The 18,240-nt window shown below is 43.2% G+C and overlaps 1 protein-coding gene across 3 annotated transcripts in view; it reads right to left on the bottom strand.

Moving 5' to 3' along the window:
- The window catches only part of LYN (LYN proto-oncogene, Src family tyrosine kinase), a 139,126-nt gene that overhangs the window by 116,012 nt on the left and 4,874 nt on the right, over positions 1-18,240 (bottom strand). The window lies entirely within an intron of this gene.

Genomic DNA, 18,240 nt, shown 5'->3' with positions numbered 1-18,240 from the left:
TTATCTTTGGTTGAGCCAGGAAATGCAACTTGATAATGACTCAGCACAAACTATTCAGCTGGGAGCCGGTTCCTAGCCACATCCAGCTCTGCGTTGGAAAGGTCTGAAGTGGTCAGCCTAGGATAGAGCAGTGCTGCTGTAGCTCCCAGGTAGGGTTTCCTTAAGTGTATGCCCCATGCTCTTTCTGAATCAGCACTGAAAATATTCATTCAGGACCTCCCCCAGCCCTACCCAACCCCACAGAGCAGGAGCAATACATTCCTCTGCCTGGCGCCAGGCCCTAGGCTGCCAGGTTTGAGGGATACTACTAAGTCCAGGGAAACCACCAGAAGTAGTTCCAGGGAGGTCACAGGTGTGCAAAAGAAGGATCCCATGCATGAGCCCAAGAAGAAGTCCAAGGCCTGGCCTTGAGATTAAACAGTTCAATCAAACAGTTCCTTTCATATTAAAGTCAATATAAAAACACCTTCACTTAACACTGACTTCATCAGACAAGAGAAAACTGGGGTTTTTCTTAAAGAATCATCTGACAGCCTCAGTAATGAAATGAGGTGGGGGAATTCGATCAGTTTTCCTGTTTTAAAGGACGAGGTGAAGTCTTATCCATTTTGTAACTGCTATTCTAATCAGAGAATATTCAGAAGTGGAAATATCTATTTATAAAGTATTATGGGGGGAGGGAGAGGAAAAAAAGTATTAAGAACATCATATGAGACATACAGCCATGAAGGGCCCGAGTGCTGACTGAGCAAAAGCACTGGCAATATGGTTTCCATCACTTCCCAATAAACTAGTTTTGCTCAGGCATCATAGAGGCACTGCTGCAAATGCCACCAAGAAACCAGAACAGGAAAGGGGCTCTGTGGCTCACTCAATCCACGTCTTCTTTTCCAATTATCCTCCTTTTTGTTGTTAGCAAACTCTCAACTAGAACCTTAACAACTTTTCAATGTCTAAGGTTTTGTAGCAGCATTTTAAGGTAAAGAGTTAGGAGAATATAAGATTTCCAAGAGCTACTCTCCTTAATGTGGAAAACAACGCAAGTGTTTAGCAAAAGAAAAGTATGAGATACATACTGAAGAAAAGGTTTAATCCAAACATAATTAAATCTTAGCTATAAAATAAATTGTTAGCTTTGCTTTGGCAAAAGAAGAAAATTAAGCTGTGTACAACGGCTCACACTTATAATCCCAATACTTTGGGAGGCCAAGACTGGAGGATTATTTGAGGCCACGAGTTCAAGACTAGCCTGGGCAATATAGTAAGACCCTATCTCCACCAAAAAAAAAAAAAAAAAAAAAATTAGCTGAGCATGGTGATGTCACTCTGAAGTCTTGGCTACTCGCGAGGCTAAGGCCAGAGGATCACTTGAGCCAAGGAGTTCAAGGCTGCAGTGAGCAATGATCACATCGCTGTACTTCAGCCTGGGCAACATAATGAAATCCTATCTCTAAAAAAAATTAAAAATAAAAAAGAGGAAAATTATTTTTTCTCCAACAAATACTGATATTTATAATAGATATAAACTAAGTTGTCAGCTGAAGTTAATGCAGAAAAGCTCAACTGGCTTGACACTCATCATGCTTTAAACTTGACATAATGTTTAAATATTCATTGCAATTCCAATGAATTTTTTTTTCTTCATTGTTCCAAGCTATGGTTATAGTAAAAATTGCACCAAGTTGGCAGAACCGGGGGCTCTCTTGTTTTGGCCATGCTGACTGGTTTTCAGTGTCCGAGTTCTTGTCTTCCTCAAGTCAAAGTGGCAGCACATTAGATTCCTGGAGCAGGAGAGTTAAGCTTGAGCCAAACATCCTGGGTCCAAGTTCCAGCTCCACCTTGTATAGGGACATGACACTGGCAAGGTAATTAATCTTTACTTATCTGCAGAAAAGGGATGATAAGGCTGTGCATGGTGGCTCATGCCTGTAATCCTAGCACTTTGGGAGGCCGAGGCAGGTGGATTGCCTGAGCTCAGGCATTCGAGACCAGCCTGGACAACATGCTGAAACCCCATCTCTACTAAAATACAAAAAAATTAGCCGGGTATGGTGGCATGCACCTGTAATCCCAGCTACTTGGGAAGCTGAGACAGGAGAATTGCTTGAACCCGGGAGGCAGAGGTTGCAGTGAGCTAAGATCATGCCCACTGCACTCCAGCCTGGGTAACAGTGTGAGACCCTGTCTCAAAAAAAAAAAAAAAAAAAAGAAAAGAAAAGGGATGATAACTGTATCAATTTCACACAGTTGTTATGAGAATTGGCTGAATATGATCTTGAGGCGTGTTTAGAAGAATGAATGACATACCGTGTACACTCAATAAATGTTCCCTGCATTTTATTTATTATACATTTCCCGGAAGTGATCTTATTCCTGTGTTTACATTTAAGTTAATGTATAAAGTCTGCTTGATAAACTAAAATCAAGGACATTATGTTCCACATATTATAACTGTGAGTTTTTAAAAATAACCTTTCAAAGTTAAATAAAGCAAACACATCAGTTTAGGGGTCAGGCTGACTCGGGTTCCATTTACTTAGTAGTTAAGTGAGCATAATATTTATTATCCCTAAGCATCTGTTTCCTTATCAATAACAAGAATATCAATATTACCCCTTTTAAGGAATTGACTACCTAACAGAGGACAAATATTTAATAAAGGATTGCTATTTTTACTATATTTTCTGTGAAAGGTCATTATTGCCTGTAAAGTAAAACAAGTGGTAATTGTTCCGGCATCATTGTAAAACTCTTCCAACTAAGAAAGAAACTTAGCTGAGCGCAGTGTTTCATGCCTGTAATCCCAACACTTTGGGCAATATATGGAGACCTCATCCTTAAAAAAAAATAAAAAAAATTAGCCCGGCACAGTGGTGTAACACCGGTGGTCCTAGTTACTCGGGAGGCTGAGGCAGGAGGATGACCTGAGCCCAGAAGGTCGGAGGCTACAGTGATCCGTGATTGTGCCACTGCACTCCAGGCAACAGAGCAAGAAACTGTCTATTTTAAAAAAGGAAATCATTAAAACCAGTTTCCTGGAATTTATTATAGAGATAGAAATAGATTAGTGACTGCCTAGAACAAGGGGAAGAGAGTAGTGAGGGCTAAAGGGTACAGAATTTCTTTTCGTATATTAAAAATGTTCTAAAATTGATTGTGGTGATGATTGCACAACTCTGTGAACATACTAAAAATCACTGGATTGTATACTTTGAGTGAATTATACAATATGTGAATTAAATCTCCATAAAGCTATTATTCGGCTGGGTGTGATGGCTCACACCTATAATCTCAACACTTTGGGAGGCCAAGGCAGGTGGATCACTTGAGTCCAGGAGTTCAAGACCAGCCTGGGCAACATGGCGAGACTTTGTCTCTACTAAAAATACAAAAATTAGCTAGGCGTGGTTGCACGTGCCTGTGGTCTCAGCTACTTGGGAGGCTGAGATGGGAGGATTGCTTGAACATGGAAGGCAGAGGCTGCAGTGAGCCGAGATTGTGCTACTGCACTCCAGGCTGGGTGACAGAGTGAGAGTCTGTCTCAAAACAAAATTAAAAGTAAAAATAAAGCTGTTATTTTTACTTTTACAATAACAGTAAAACAGAAAGACAATAAAATGATCATATACAGTATGAATCTATTTATATGACATTACAGAAAACACAAAACTATGGGGACAGACAACAGGTCAGCAGTTGCCAGGCATTGGGATGAGGGTGGCACAAGAAAGTTTTTTTTTTACGGGGGGTGACAGAACTTTTCTGTATTCTTATTATGAAAATAATTCAATGAATCCACACATGTATTAAAATTCATAGAGCTGTACAGAAAAATTTTAAAGTTGATTTTTAAAAAGGTTTATTAAAATCATCTATTTTCATTTTAATTTTTTCCAAAGAAAAAAATTGCTTACTAATCTTTAAAAGATTTTATTGTTGTTGTTGTCACTGTTTCTGAGACAGGGTCTCACTGTCACCCAGGCTGGAGAGCAGGGGCGCGATCTCGACTCACTGCTGCCTCCACCTCTCAGGCTCAAGCAATCCACCCAACTCAGCCTCCTAAGTAGCTGGGAATACAGGCCCATGCCACCACTCTTGGCTAATTTTTTAAATTCCTATAGAGATGAGGTCTCACTATGTTGCCTAGGATGGTCTCAAACTTCTGCACTCAAGTGATCTTCCTGCCTTGGCCTCCCAAAGTGCTAGGATTACCGGTGTGAGCAACTGCGCCTGACCTTAAAAGTTATTCTGATGGCTAAGAGTGCTTATATCCCTTTACTAAAGATTTTGAAATATTTTAGATACATATGAAGTAGTAAGTTTTCCGTTAAAATAGAGAAAAAATTGAGGTAGAAAAGGCAAATTTGATCAGTAAGACAGAACTGGTACTAGACTCGGGGGGTCTTGTGCAGTCAACTCTTCGAAATCACCATGTGCAAAGTCGGAGGTGTGCTCAGCGTCAGAATGCTTCTTCCTGATCTCCTGATCTCAAGTCTTGGTAAAACTTTCAGAAGCATGTAGTTTATTATGAGGAGGAGGAGGGAAGTACCTTTTAATGTACAACAGAGAAAGATTTACTGTTCTTAATCTAAACTCTGAATTTTCATTTATATGGCATGATAGGAGTCACATGAATCAAAGTTCTAATGTACTACTGCTTGATTTTTCAGCTCCTTATCAGGAGGAAGTAGGTCAAGATTGTAATGTGATCAATCGGAAGATACCCGTGGACAGTGAACCTGCATAAAGCCGGTGTTTGGGTGAGTAACATGGTTCTCCAACCAGCTCATTCCATTGCAGTTATTTCCTCATCATTTAAATGAAGGTTAGGCCAGGCATCGTAGCTCATGCCTGTAATCCCAGCACTTCGGGAGGCCAAGGCGGGAGGATCACCTAAGGTCAGGAGATTGAGACCATCCTGGCCAACGTGGTGAAACCTTGTCTCTACTAAAAATACAAAAATTAGCTGGGCGTGATGGCGGGCACCTGTAGTCCCAGCAACTCAGGAGGCTGAGGTAGGGAGAATCGCTTGAACCCGGAAGGCAGAGGTTGCGGTGAGCCCAGATCGCGCCACTGCACTCCAACCTGGGTGACAGAGAGAGACTCTGTATCTAAATAAATAAATAAATAAACGAAGGTGAGGAGCTTGCAGGGAATGCCGCCCTTACTAAATTAGGCGTGGTTTTTATTCTTTGTTTCTTTTTTTAAAAAAAAATTTATTATACTTTAATTTCTAAGATACATGTGCAGAACATGCAGGTTTGTTACATAGGTATACATGAGCCATGGTGGTTTGCTGCACCCACCATCCCGTCATCCATATTAGGTATTTCTCCTAATGCCATCTCTCCTCTAGGCCGCCCACCCCCGACAGGCCCCGGTGTGTGACGTTCCTCTCCCTGTGTCCATGTGTTCTCATTGTTCAGTTCCCACTTATGAGTGAGAATATGTGGTGTTTGGTTTCCTGTTCTTATGTTAGTTTGCTGAGAATGATGGTTTCCAGCTTCATCCATGTCCCTGCTATTCTGTTTCTTTATTTATAAACTTGCTTTTGTTTCTTTGTTTGATGTTGTTGTTTCTTTTTCAGAGATGAGAGTCTTGCTCTGTTACCCAGGCTGGAGTGCAGTGGCATAATCATAGCTCACTGCAGCCTCCAACTCCTGGACTCGAGGGACCTCTCGCTTCAGCCTCCAGAGCAGCTAGGATGACAGGGGCATGCCACCATGTCTAGCTAAAACTTTTTTTTTTTTTTCTTTTGCTTTACCCCTCACAAGATGCTTAAGGATGACCTAATGATAAGAGAAAAGGTGTTATCTTTGCTGTTTGTCATAACATCTTCAGAAGAATGAAAGTGCACCTGGTATGTACACCAAATTTCCACTTCCCCACAGGATGGGTGATGATGCATGAGTGAATCTACTGAAACAGGCCAGGGGTACCATGAGTGGGGAGTGGGCAGGGATCCTCCAAAGTCAAGAAAAGGCTCAGGGTAGTATAGTTTAATCCAAAACAACAGCCAAAACTGGGGAGAAAATTAGACTCTTCAAGGAACTCCCAGGTACATTACCCCATTTAATCCTTGAAACAACTGGATGAGATACCAAACAAAAATCTGTTATTACTGTTTTATATATTAGAAAAATGAGGCCTGAAGAGCTTAAGGAACTTCATCTAATGTCCCAAGACTGGTATTTGACAAAGCATTGACTAGAAGCCAATTCCTTTAAAAAAAAAAAAAAAAAGAAAAGAAAAGAAAAGAAAAAATTGTAGAGATGAGGTCTCACTATCATGGCCACGCTGGTCTTGAATTCCTGGCCTCAAGTGATCCTCCTGCCTTGGCCTCCCTAAGTGCTGGGACTACACGTGTGAGCCACCACACCCAGCCCAGAAACGAATTTCTGACTCTCAGTTTGTGACTATGACATCATGCTGCTCCTCAGACACCCCAAAGTTCACAACCTGGAATATTTTTCATTAGCTACTACAGTGTTACTAATCCATACCTACATTCTTCACCAAGATTAGTAAGGAATTCAGTCAAGTTACTTCCCCATCTCATTCTACTTTATTTCCAACTGAGGGACTCACTTCTTCACTTGGAAATTGCTCTGCTCTGGTCAGTCTCTTTGGTCCAATATTCTCTCCATTCCCAAGATTCACTCTTTGTTCAAATCCTCTGTAGCATCCAGCCGTTGCTAACAGAGACAAACAGTTAAAATGCAGAGATGCCAAGCATCAGGAACTGTGGCTGATGGAAATTAAACTGGAGGTTTGGGGGCTGGCTGCAGTGGTTCACGTCTGTAATCCCAGCACTTTGGAAGGCTGAAGCAGGTGGGAAGATCACTTGAGCCCAGGAGTTCAAGACCAGCCTGGGCAACACAGTGAGATCCCCATCTATACAAAAAGTTTTAGGCTTGGCACTGTGGCTCATGCCTGTAATCCCAGCACTTTGGGAGACTGAAGCACGTGGGTGGATCACTTGAGCACAGGAGATTGAAACCAGCCTGGGCAACATGGCAAAACCCCATCTCGACAAGAAATACAAAAATTAGCCAGGCAGGCCAGGCATGGTGGCTCATGCCTGTAATCCCAGAACTTTGGGAGGCTGAGGCGGGTGGATCACCTGAGATCAGGAGTTTGACACCAGCCTGGCCAACATGGTGAAACCCCGTCTCTACTGAAAATACAAAAAAATTAGCTGGGTATGGTGGCAGGCACCTGTAATCCTAGCTACTCAGGAGGCTGAAGCAGGAGAATCGCTTGAACCCACAAGGCAGAGGTTGCATTGAGCCAAGATAGCACCAATGCACTCCAGCCTAGGCAACAGAGCGAGACTCCATCAAAAAAAAAAAAAAAAAAAAAAAAAAATTAGCCAGGTGTAGTGGCACATGCCTATAGTCCCTGCTACTTGGCAAGCTAAGGTGGGAGGATCACTGGAGCCCAGGAGGTTGAGGCTGCAGTGAGCCAAGATTGAGCCACTGCACTTCAGTTTGGGTGACAGAGCGACCACTGTCTCAAAAAAAAAAAAAAAATTAAAAAAGTTAATCTGGCACAGTGGCATGTACCTGTAGTCCCAGCTACTCAGGAGGCTGAGGTGGGAGGATCACTTAAGCCCAGGAAGTGGAGGTTGTAAGAGCCACGACCATGCCACTGCACTCCAGTCTCGGCAACAGAGCAAGACCCTGTCTAAAATAATAAAAAGTAAAAAATAAAATAAAAATAAGCTGGGGGGTATGGGGGATGCAGACAGGCAAACTACAGGTTCGGCATGTTCTCCTGGGGTGTGGTTATTCCCTGTATTCCCTGCATGGCCCAGACTCCACTTGTGACTTTTTCACAGAAAGATGGGTCCCTTAGTGGGTCCCACAGAAAGATGAACCCACAGACGGGTCCAGTGCCTGTGCATGTCCTTCATATCTTGTGTGACACGAAAATTTACTCTCTAAGCCAGGTGCAGTGGCACATGCCTCTAGTCCCAGCTACTCGAGAAGCTGAGGTAGGAGGATCGCTTGAGCCCGGGAGCTCAGGACCGTGGTGTGTGAGTGATAATCGTGCCTGTGAATGGCCAGTGCACTCTAGCCTGGGCAACATAGTGAGACTTTGCTTCTAAAAAACAAAACAAAACAGCAACAGAAATGAAAGGAAAATTTTCTTAAAAAAAGTATACTCCTAGTTTTTTTAAGCATTTTAACTTTCTGAGTATATCTGAAACAGTTTTGCTATTGAGAACTCACGGCTTTGACTGCAAGTCATATGCATGCATATTCAAGAGTAGTGAGTATCCAAGAACTGTTTTCTGAATGATGCATAAGTGAAGCATGACTTCATGGATTAACAAATGCCACAGGTCAATTATGCCTCTCTCTGTCACCCTCAACAAAAATAAATATCAAAACTACATGAAGCAGAAGTTGAAATAACAGTCCGTAACAAAGGTGCTGTGTTCCTTAACATCAGAAAAATGAGTCCTTATTTTACTGAAGAATAGCATCACTGAATTCACAAACCCAGTCGGTACTTTCAAATGCCTATGCACAGACTGGCACTGTGTCATATAACAGGATGTTTGATTACATGTGGGTCAGTGGAAACCACCCTTATCACACCCACATATTTGCATTTATAAATTTACTTGGTTGTGCAGAAAAACCAGCTATATATGGCTTGTGCCAACTAATTTTACTAATTAATGGATGAATAAAAAGGTATTTAAATAAGGCTCAGATCAAACTCATGTGTGAGAATTTTAGCAACTGAATTGCCAGGGTAAAACAGGAAGAGGTCTTGCTCTCCAGTTGAATTGCAAGTAAATTCCACACACAGAGAGATGCCGGTGGTAGCCAAACCCACAGCTTGAAAATCTGTTTATTTGCCAAACCAAATGGCTTTGTACTGCTTTTCAGTTCCCTACAATTTATTGTTTAAAAGCCTACCTTGGAAACTAAACAAAAACTAGAAGCAGAATGGCAGATGCCTTTCAGGGGAGTACTGCTTGGGGGAGGGTCAACATCATTCTGCTTTTTGATCTTGGGGGTGGTTACACAAGTCTCTGCATTTGGCCAGATTCTTCTGTTTTCTGCACTTTTCTATGTAAGTGTCATACTTAAATTTCAAACACACACACCCACACACACATACACACACACTCCTGCATTGGGAAAACTTGTTGAAAAATTCCTTCGAATCCTGTTAGAAAGAACTCTGTCAGAAATATTCTTTCTTTGGCAAGGCACAATGGCTCATGCTTGTAATCCCAGGAATTTGGGATCCCGAGATGGGAGGAACATTTGAGCCCAGGAGTTCAAGGCTGCAATGAACTATGATGGTGTCACTGCACTCCATCTTGGGTGACAGAGCAAGACCTTGCTTCAAAAAAAAGAGATACTTTCTTATTATATAATTTAGAGTCAATGAGTGCATGACTAGAAATATTAATATAACCGTAACATCAAATCAGAAAGCACCTTTTAGAGCCATCTAATGCAACTTTCTTTTTTTTTTTTGGAGATGGAGTCTTGCTCTGTCGCCCAGGCAGGAGTCCCATGGCGTGGTCTCGGCTCAATGCAACCTCCGCCTCCTGGGTTCAAGTGATTCTCCTGCCTCAGCCTCCCGAGTAGCTGGGACTACAGGTGCGTGCCACAACACCTGGCTAATTTTTGTATTTTTAGAAGAGATGGGGTTTCACTATGTTGACCAGGCTGGTATTGAACTCCTGGCCTCGTGATCCGTCCGCCTCAGCCTCCTAAAGTGCTGGGATTACAGGTGTGAGCCACTATGCCCCGCCTTAATGCAACCTTTTCTAAAAGGTCTTGTAAGAATCTCTTAGCCTTTGCTGACAAATGTTTAATGATGGAGAAGGACCCTTCTCCAGGACCCATGCAGGCAGCTTTGATTATTAGAAGTTTTTCCTTACTTTGTAATCCACGATCTCTGCCTTTGTAAATTTCTCCATTATCATTCCTTCTCCCACATCACAGTCATTTCAATATACTGTCAGCCAGCAATCCACGTGGCAATGTATTAAATGACAAAGAGTAAAGATCCTGTCCCCTCTCTGCCAAAAAAGTGAACACCCATCTGCTTGGTAGGTTAAATACCCAGCCAGAAGAAGGGCAATTTATCAAACTTAATGAAATATCCTCAAGGACACCTCTGTCTATTTATACACATTTCTGCTCATCAAGCAACTTCTTTTTCATTCTTTAAAGTTGTGGTAAAATAAACACAATATAAAATTTATACCATAACTATTTTAAGTGTATAACTCAGTGGCATTAAGTACATTCATATTCTTGTATAACCATCACACCATCCATCTCCAGAACTCTTTTCATCTTGTAAAACTGAAACTCTGTATCCATTAAGGAGTGACTTCCCATTCCTTCCCCCATCAAGCCCCTGGAAGACACCATTCTGTTTTCTGTCTCTATGAATTTGACTATTTGAGGAACCTCTTATTAGTGGACTCATACAGTATTTGTCTTTTTGTGTCTGGCTTATTTCACTTAGCATGATGTCCTCAAGTTTTGTCCTTGTCGTACCATGTGTCAACATTTCCTTTTTTTTTTTTTTTTTTTTTTTTTTTGAGACAGAGTTTTGCTCTTGTTGCCCTGGCTGGCTGGAGTGCAGTGGCCGGATCTCGGCTCACTGCAACCTCTGCCTCCCAGGTTCAAGTGATTCTTCTGCCTCAGCCTCCCAAGTAGCTGGGATTACAGGCATGCGCCACCATGTTCGACTAATTTTGTATTTTTAGTAGAGATGGGGTTTCTCCATGTTGGTTAGGCTGGTGTCAAACTGCCGACCTCAGGTGATCCGCCCACCTCAGCCTCCCAAAGTGCTGGGATTACAGGCATGAGCCACCGCGCCCAGCCAGCATTTCCTTTTTTTAAAGGCTGAATAACATTCCATTGTATGGCTGGGCACGGTGGTTCATGCCTGCAATCCCAGCACTTTGGGAGGCCACAGCAGGTAGATTGCTTGATCCCAGGAGTTCAAGATTAGCCTGGACAACATGGCAAAACGTTATTTCTACAAAAAATACAAAAAATTAGCCAGGCATGGTGGCATGCACCTGTAGTCCCAGCTACTCAAGAGGCTGAGGTGGAAGGATCACCTGAGCCCAGGAAGTCAAGTCTATAGTGAGCTGTAATGGCGCCACTGCACTCTAGCCTGGGTGACAGAGTAAAACCCTGTTTCAAAAAAAAAAAAAAAAAATTCCAATGTACGTATAAACCACATTTTGTTTCATCCATTGATGAACATGAGTTACTTCTAATTCTTGGCTATTGTGAATAATGTTACTATGAACACAAGTGTACAAATATCTCTGAGACCCCACATTCAGTTCTTTGGGGTACATACCCAGAAATAACATTGCTGTATCACATAGCAATCCTATGTTTAACTTTTTGAGGAACTACCATATGATTTTCCATCATAGCTGTAGCATTTTACACTCCCACCAACAATGCACAGGATTCCAGTGTTCCATATCCTTGGCACCACTTGTTATTTTCTGATTTTTGTTTTTGTGTTCTTTTTCAACATGACATGATTTCATCATGATTTCTCATTTTTTATAGTAGCCATCCTAAGCAACTTTCTTTTTATTATTGTTATTATTATTCTACAAACAGGCTGTTGCTCTGTCACCCAGGATGGAGTGTGGTGGCATAATCATGGCTTACTGCAGCCTCAGTCTCCTGGGCTCAAGCAATCCTCCTGCCTCACTCTCCTGAGTAGTTGAGACTATAGGCTCACATCACGGCACTCTGAGTAATTTTTATTTGTTTTTATTTATTCTTATTTTTTTTTTTTCTATAGAGACAGGTTCTCACTTTATTGCCCAGTCTGGCCTTGAACTCCTGGCTTTAAGCAATCCGCCCGTCGCAGGCTCCCAAAGTGCTGGGATTATAGGTGTGAGCTGTACCCGGCTGCTTAGCTGTACCCAGCTAAGCAACCTGCTTTTGATAGCAGTACCAATGACTACCATTTAGCTATGTGCTTCACTTGTGGCTAGTTTGGAATCCACTGTAACCTAGAACACTCACAACAAACTGCTGAGGTTTAAACATGAGAACTCTGAGGCTAGCAAGGCCAGCACCTTGCCAGCAGCAGTCCACAGTTAGGAAGGGACAGACCTGGGATTTCAGCCCTCATATGCAATTAATTCGACACCCTGTGCTCTACCGCCCTACCCTGCCTTACTTTTGACCATTCAGCATGATTTCTGGGCTCTCATTTGGGTGCCAGGGATCTCCTGAGCAAGTTGCCCACCCACAACCCCAGCAAAGTCATTGATCAGCATTCTGGTTTGTGGACAATCCAGAGAGAACAGAGCACAACAAATTCCTCTAGGATAGAAACCTCCCATTTACTTATGTTGGTATTTCCCCAAACTACTCACTATCATGACTAACATACACCACTCGATAAACATACGTGGGCTGGCTGCGGTGGCTCACGCCTGTAATCCTGGCACTTTGGGAGGCTGAGGTGGGTGGATCCCTTGACCTTAGGAGTTTGAGACCAGGCTGGCCAACATAGTCAAACCCCATCTCTATAAAAAATAAGCCAGGCATAGTGGCACACACCTGTAGTCCCAGCTACTTGGGAGGCTGAAGTGGGAAGATGGCTTTTGTCCAGGAGGTCAAGGGTGCAGTGAGCTATGACTGCACCACTGCACTCCAGCCTGGGATTGCAGCCTGGTCTCAAACTCCTGAGCTCAAGTTATCCTCCCACCTTGGCCTCCCAAAAAAACACAAAAATTAGGCAGGCCTGGTGGCGGGGTCTGTAATCCTAGCTACCCAGGACTGAGGTGAGAGGATGGCTTGGGTCCAGGAGGCGGAGGATGCAGTGAGCTGAGATTGCACCACTGCACTTCAGCCTGGGTGACAGAGCAAGACCCCATCTCAAAACAAAGACATAAACAAACAAATAAATAAATAAATACACATGAGGGAAAAAGTTTGTTATATACATTGGGCATCTATCAAATTTGAAACAATACAAAAAGCCAATGTGGTTCTGAAAGACAAAAATCAACTGCTATGGTGTCGCATTTCATTATACTAACAACCATAAATTCCATATTAAAATTTTGCTTAAAACCAGGTATTCGGCCAGGTGTGGTGGCCAAACCCCTGGTGAGTGAGATCACACCACTGCACTCCAGCCTGGGTGACAGAGTGAGACTCTGTCTTAAAAACAACAAAAGGCTGGGCGCGGTGGCTCAAGCCTGTAATCCCAGCACTTTGGGAGGCCGAGACGGGCGGATCACGAGGTCAGGAGATCGAGACCATCCTGGCTAACACGATGAAACCCCGTCTCTACTAAAAAATACAAAAAAACTAGCCGGGCAAGGTGGCGGGCGCCTGTAGTCCCAGCTACTCCGGAGGCTGAGGCAGGAGAATGGCGTGAACCCGGGAGGCGGAGCTTGCAGTGAGCTGAGATCCGGCCACTGCACTCCAGCCCAGGCGACAGAGCAAGACTCCGTCTCAAAAAAAAAAAAAAAAAAAAACCAGGGATTGTGCCCATTACTGTATCTGTCACTCTCCAGGTCATTTAGGGGAGGTATCAAGTACCTACTTGTGGATAACGCTTACACACAGAAAACAGAAATAAAGGTTACTTTCTAGCTTCAAATTAATCTCTAGAGAAGTAGTTTTGAGTCATTCAACTCTCCACGTACTCAAAGCATTAAGTCAGTGTTCAATGTGTCTTCACTCTTGGCTATGTCACAAATGCTATATTGTAAAAGAGTCTAGACAAGAAGTTGCCTGTGATGGACAAAAAAATTAGCTTCATACTAAAAGGCTCCAATGATTCTCCTTCATTGATGCCATGAAGTCCAACATTTAGTATTAGGGCCAAGCACCCTCCAAGCCTGCGGGTGGGGCCTCCCACTGCCTCTCTGGAACAAGCTCCGGTAATGCCCAGTTGGGTTGTCCTTTCTCAGAAAAGCCCCTTCTTCCAGGGTGTGTGGCTGACTCCCTTCAGGATTTCCACCAACACAGCAGGCTTGTACCCCAACTCCTAACACTGCGGGACTCCCAGTAGCTACCCAGGAAAAGTTTGCTAAACTGAATACTAAACATAGCAGTGGAAGGTTCTTTAAGAAAATATTCTATTTACAACATTTACAGCACATCAGCTCTCCTGAGACAGAACTCTTACAATTATATCCATCAAGCATCCTTCAAGCCACTCTAGCTCCAAAGTTCCTGTCTGCTCCCACCTGCCCTCTGCAGTCCCATTGGCTTCATTCCATTGCTTCTTATATCCTGCCATTTTAAAATCATATAAGGAGCTAGGCGCAATAACTTATGCCTATAATCCCAGGATTTGGGGAGGCTGAGGCGGCCGGATAACTTGAGGCCAGAAGTTCGAGACCAACCTGGCCAACAGAGCAAAACCCCATCTGTACTAAAAATACAAAAAGTAGCTGGACGTGGTGGTGTGTGCCTGTAATCCCAGCTACTCAGGAGGCTGAAGCACAGGAATCACTTGAACCCGGGAGGGGGAGGTTGCAGTGAGCCAAGATCACACCATCACACTCCAGCCTGGATGACAGAGCAAGACTCTGTCTCAGAAAAAAAAAATAAATAAATAAATAAAAATATATATATATATATATGTATATATAGTTATATTTATATATAGGATTTATATATATTTATATATATATGAGATGCTCATTCTTTTAAATATAAAGATGTACAGAAGAAAAAACAGCATTCAACTGTCAATCAGAAATAATCACTATTAAGACCTTAGTATAAAAATTGTTTAAAATGCAGAGCTTATAGATGATGTGTCCATATATGAATATTTTATTTCAGAAATGGTATCATGTCATCCACTAGTTTGTGTTCAGCTCTTTTGTTGTTGTCTGTTTGTTTGAGACAGGGTCTCACCGGGTTGCACAGGCTGATTTTGAACTCCTGAGGCCAAGCAATCCTCCTGCCTCACCCTTCCCAAGTGCTGGAATTACAGGCAAGAGCCACTGCTGCCGGCCCTATTCAGCTTTTGAAAAAATGTTTTTCATATTAATAACTGTAATTGAACATTTTATCTTTTAAGATATTTACAAAGTATCCCATTATATGAATGTGACTTAATTTGTGTTTGTTTAATAAACCTCCCTGCTGGACTGCCCACCTCTGTGCATTGGAAGAGGGGGATGAAAAAATGTTGATTAATGGATACAAACATACTGTTTGATAGAAGAAATAAGACCTAGCAGGGTGACTAGAGTTCACAATTAACTATCGTGCATTTCAAAACAGCTAGAAGAATTCAAAAGATTCTAGCATTTAAAAAGAAAACAAATATTTAAGGTGATGGCTATCTCAAATACACTGATTTAATCTTTACAAATTACATGAATGTATTAAATTATCACATGTGCCCTGAAACTATGTATATCTATTATGCATCAGAACAAACAAAGAACAAACTCTAATGGAGTTGGCCAAGCCTACCTCAGAAAAGCTGCTCCAGGCCACATTCCCTAGCAAGTTAAGGGGAGGGGCTCTTCCACCAGATTGTATTTTCCTTTTTCTATTTTGTTTTGTCTACAGATAGATGCTTATTGAGCACATGGTAAAATGTTTCTTGCTATGGGTTGTGGTCAAATAAGTTTAACAGGTGGGCACCGTAGCTCATGCCTGTAATCCCAGCACTTTGGGAGGCCGAGGCGGGCAGATCACCTGAGGTCAGGTGTTCGAGACCAGGCTGGCCAACATGGTGAAACCCGTCTCTACTAAAAATACAAAAATTAGCCAGGCGTGGTGGCGCATGCCTGTAATCCCAGCTACTCGGGAGGCTGAGGCAGCAGAATCCCTTGAACCTGGGAGGTGGAGGTTGCAGTGAGTGGAGATCGCACCGCTGCACTCCAGCCTGGGTGAGAGCGAGACTCCATCTCAAAAAAAAAAAAAAAAGAAAAAGAAGATGTTTGACAGCCACTGTTCTATCCCAAGAATTTAACAAGGAATTTAACAATTTTTTAAATAGTCCTGAATTATTATAGTTAGTATTTAAAAATTATTATGTAGCCTGAACATTAAAAGATTTCTAAACGTCTACCCAAGAGTTTCGTAATACTTTCCATGACGGGGAATTTCAAAATGTACATTTTTTCCATTGCTGAAAAAGTCAGGCATGGCCAGGATAGGCTTTCAAAGCAGGCTCTGCACGTATGACTCCAGACTCCTCCTCTCTCCCATCCCTACCCCACCCCTCACTTAAGGGCAAACTGAAAATTCAGAGGGCAGCAGAGGGTAGAAAGAACCCCGAGGAAAACTCAGCCTTGGGTGGTAAGGAAGGTGGGGCTGCAGGCAAATGACCCAGGCCGGCCCGGGGGCCTGGGGAGGAGGAAGTATCACTTCCTTGCCTGCCTCCTCTGGGGCCTTCTCCGTCCAGCATCGGGCTACAGTTCTGCTCTCCGTGACACAGCTTCCCCCTGGAAAGCAGAAGTGGTCCTCCCTCTCCAGAGAGCCTCTCTGAGACAAGCTTCTCCATTCCCCTCACCTCTGTGGGGGTTAACATTTACAGGAAGAGTGGGGGCACCCAGAGGCACAAACACCAACATGACGTCATTGCTTCAGTGGGAGGTAGAATGAACACACACCCAGCTCCCCAGTCTCACTGTACCAGCGCCCAAGGGTAGGCCCAAAGACTGGCCGAAGACCTCTCCACCAGATGTTTTACCAACGGAGACAGGAAGGTGGGGACTGGAAAGAAGTTTCCAACCAGTATGGTCTGGTGTCAATAAAGAGGAGTGAGCGAGATTTCAGATGCTCACAGAAAGGTGTGGGCAGGCAAGCAATATGTAACTTTGTCTGAAGCATGGACTGTAGAAAGGAAATGAGACCAACTAAAAAACTCTCTGAGCTATGAAGACTTCTTCCCAGTGTTCTACAACCCAAAAGCAGAGCCTCAACCATCAAGAAACAGCCACTGAAACGGTTCTTTAAATGTATCCCAATTCATGCAGTTCTATAGGATGTCATTTAAGTAGCAGCGTTCTGAACACTGAGCATTTACAATAATGAGATTAACTGACAATCTCTTCCCCTACACGGTCAGCTCATGCCAATTCCTGGTTGCAGAAGGCTTTGTAAGATGATAGGGAAAGAACTGGGGAGAGCAGAAGAAGGGATACTGGAAGCCTGAGGGTTAATAAAGCCCAGTGAAAAAGCAATGCCATGGAAGAGTTCTATACCAAGGAAAACTATATCCTGAGTGTAAATACAGCTTTCAAGAAATAGCTCTGTGGCAAATAAGGAATGCTGCCAGCTAATTCGGTAATGAGAGAAAATGAAGTACAGAACAGGATGAAGAAGATAAACAACAAAGGCTACTACAGGCCCCTGCTCTTGTCACCATGGATAAGGCTTTTTAATACATCATCCCAAATAATTATTTAAACTTGCTCTTCTAAATTACAAGAGAGGGCCAGGCACGGTGGCTCACACCTGTAATTCCAGCACTTTGGGAGGCCGAGGCAGGCGGATCACCTAAGGTCAGGAGTTCGAGATCAGCCTGGCCAACATGGTGAAACCCCATCTCTACTAAAAATACGAAAATTAGCCAGGCGTGGTGGTGGGCACCTGTAATCACAGTTACTAGGGAGGCTGAGGCAGGAGAATCACTTGAATCCGGGAGATGGAGGTGCAGTGACCTGAGATCGCACCAAAGCACTCCAGCCTGGGTGACAGGAGCAAAAACTCTGTCTCTTCAGTGGGAGGCATAATAAAAAATAAAGAGAGCCCTTCCAACTAACTTAAGCCAAAGATACCCCAGAGAGGCCAGGCGCAGTGGCTCACACCTGTAATCCCGGCACTTTGTGAGGCCGAGGTGGGAGGATCACTTGGGGTCAGGAGTTCAAGACCAGCCTGGCCAACATGGTGAAACCCCATTTCTACAGAAAATACAAAAATTAGCTGGGTGTGGTGGCATATGCTTGTAAGTAATCCCAACTAGTTGGGAGGCAAAGGCAGGGAGGATTGCTTGAATCCAGGAGGTGGAGATTGCAGTGAGCTGAGATTGCACCATTGCACTCCAGGCTGGGTGACAGAGTGAGCCTCCATCTCAAAAAAGAAGAAAAAACAAAACAACAACAACAAAAACCTCAAAAGCTCCAAGTCTTTAAACTAACTGTTACAAAATTTCTAATCCCTCCATTGGCAGATTTCCATACCATTTTCTATGCGTGGGTATTTCCCCCGAAAGGGAACT

The sequence above is a fragment of the Piliocolobus tephrosceles genome, chromosome 7, assembly GCF_002776525.5.
Source record: "Piliocolobus tephrosceles isolate RC106 chromosome 7, ASM277652v3, whole genome shotgun sequence".
Lineage (NCBI taxonomy): Eukaryota > Metazoa > Chordata > Mammalia > Primates > Cercopithecidae > Piliocolobus > Piliocolobus tephrosceles.
The sequence above is the reverse complement of the archived record's forward strand: the minus strand, read 5'-3'. Positions and strand labels throughout refer to the sequence as shown.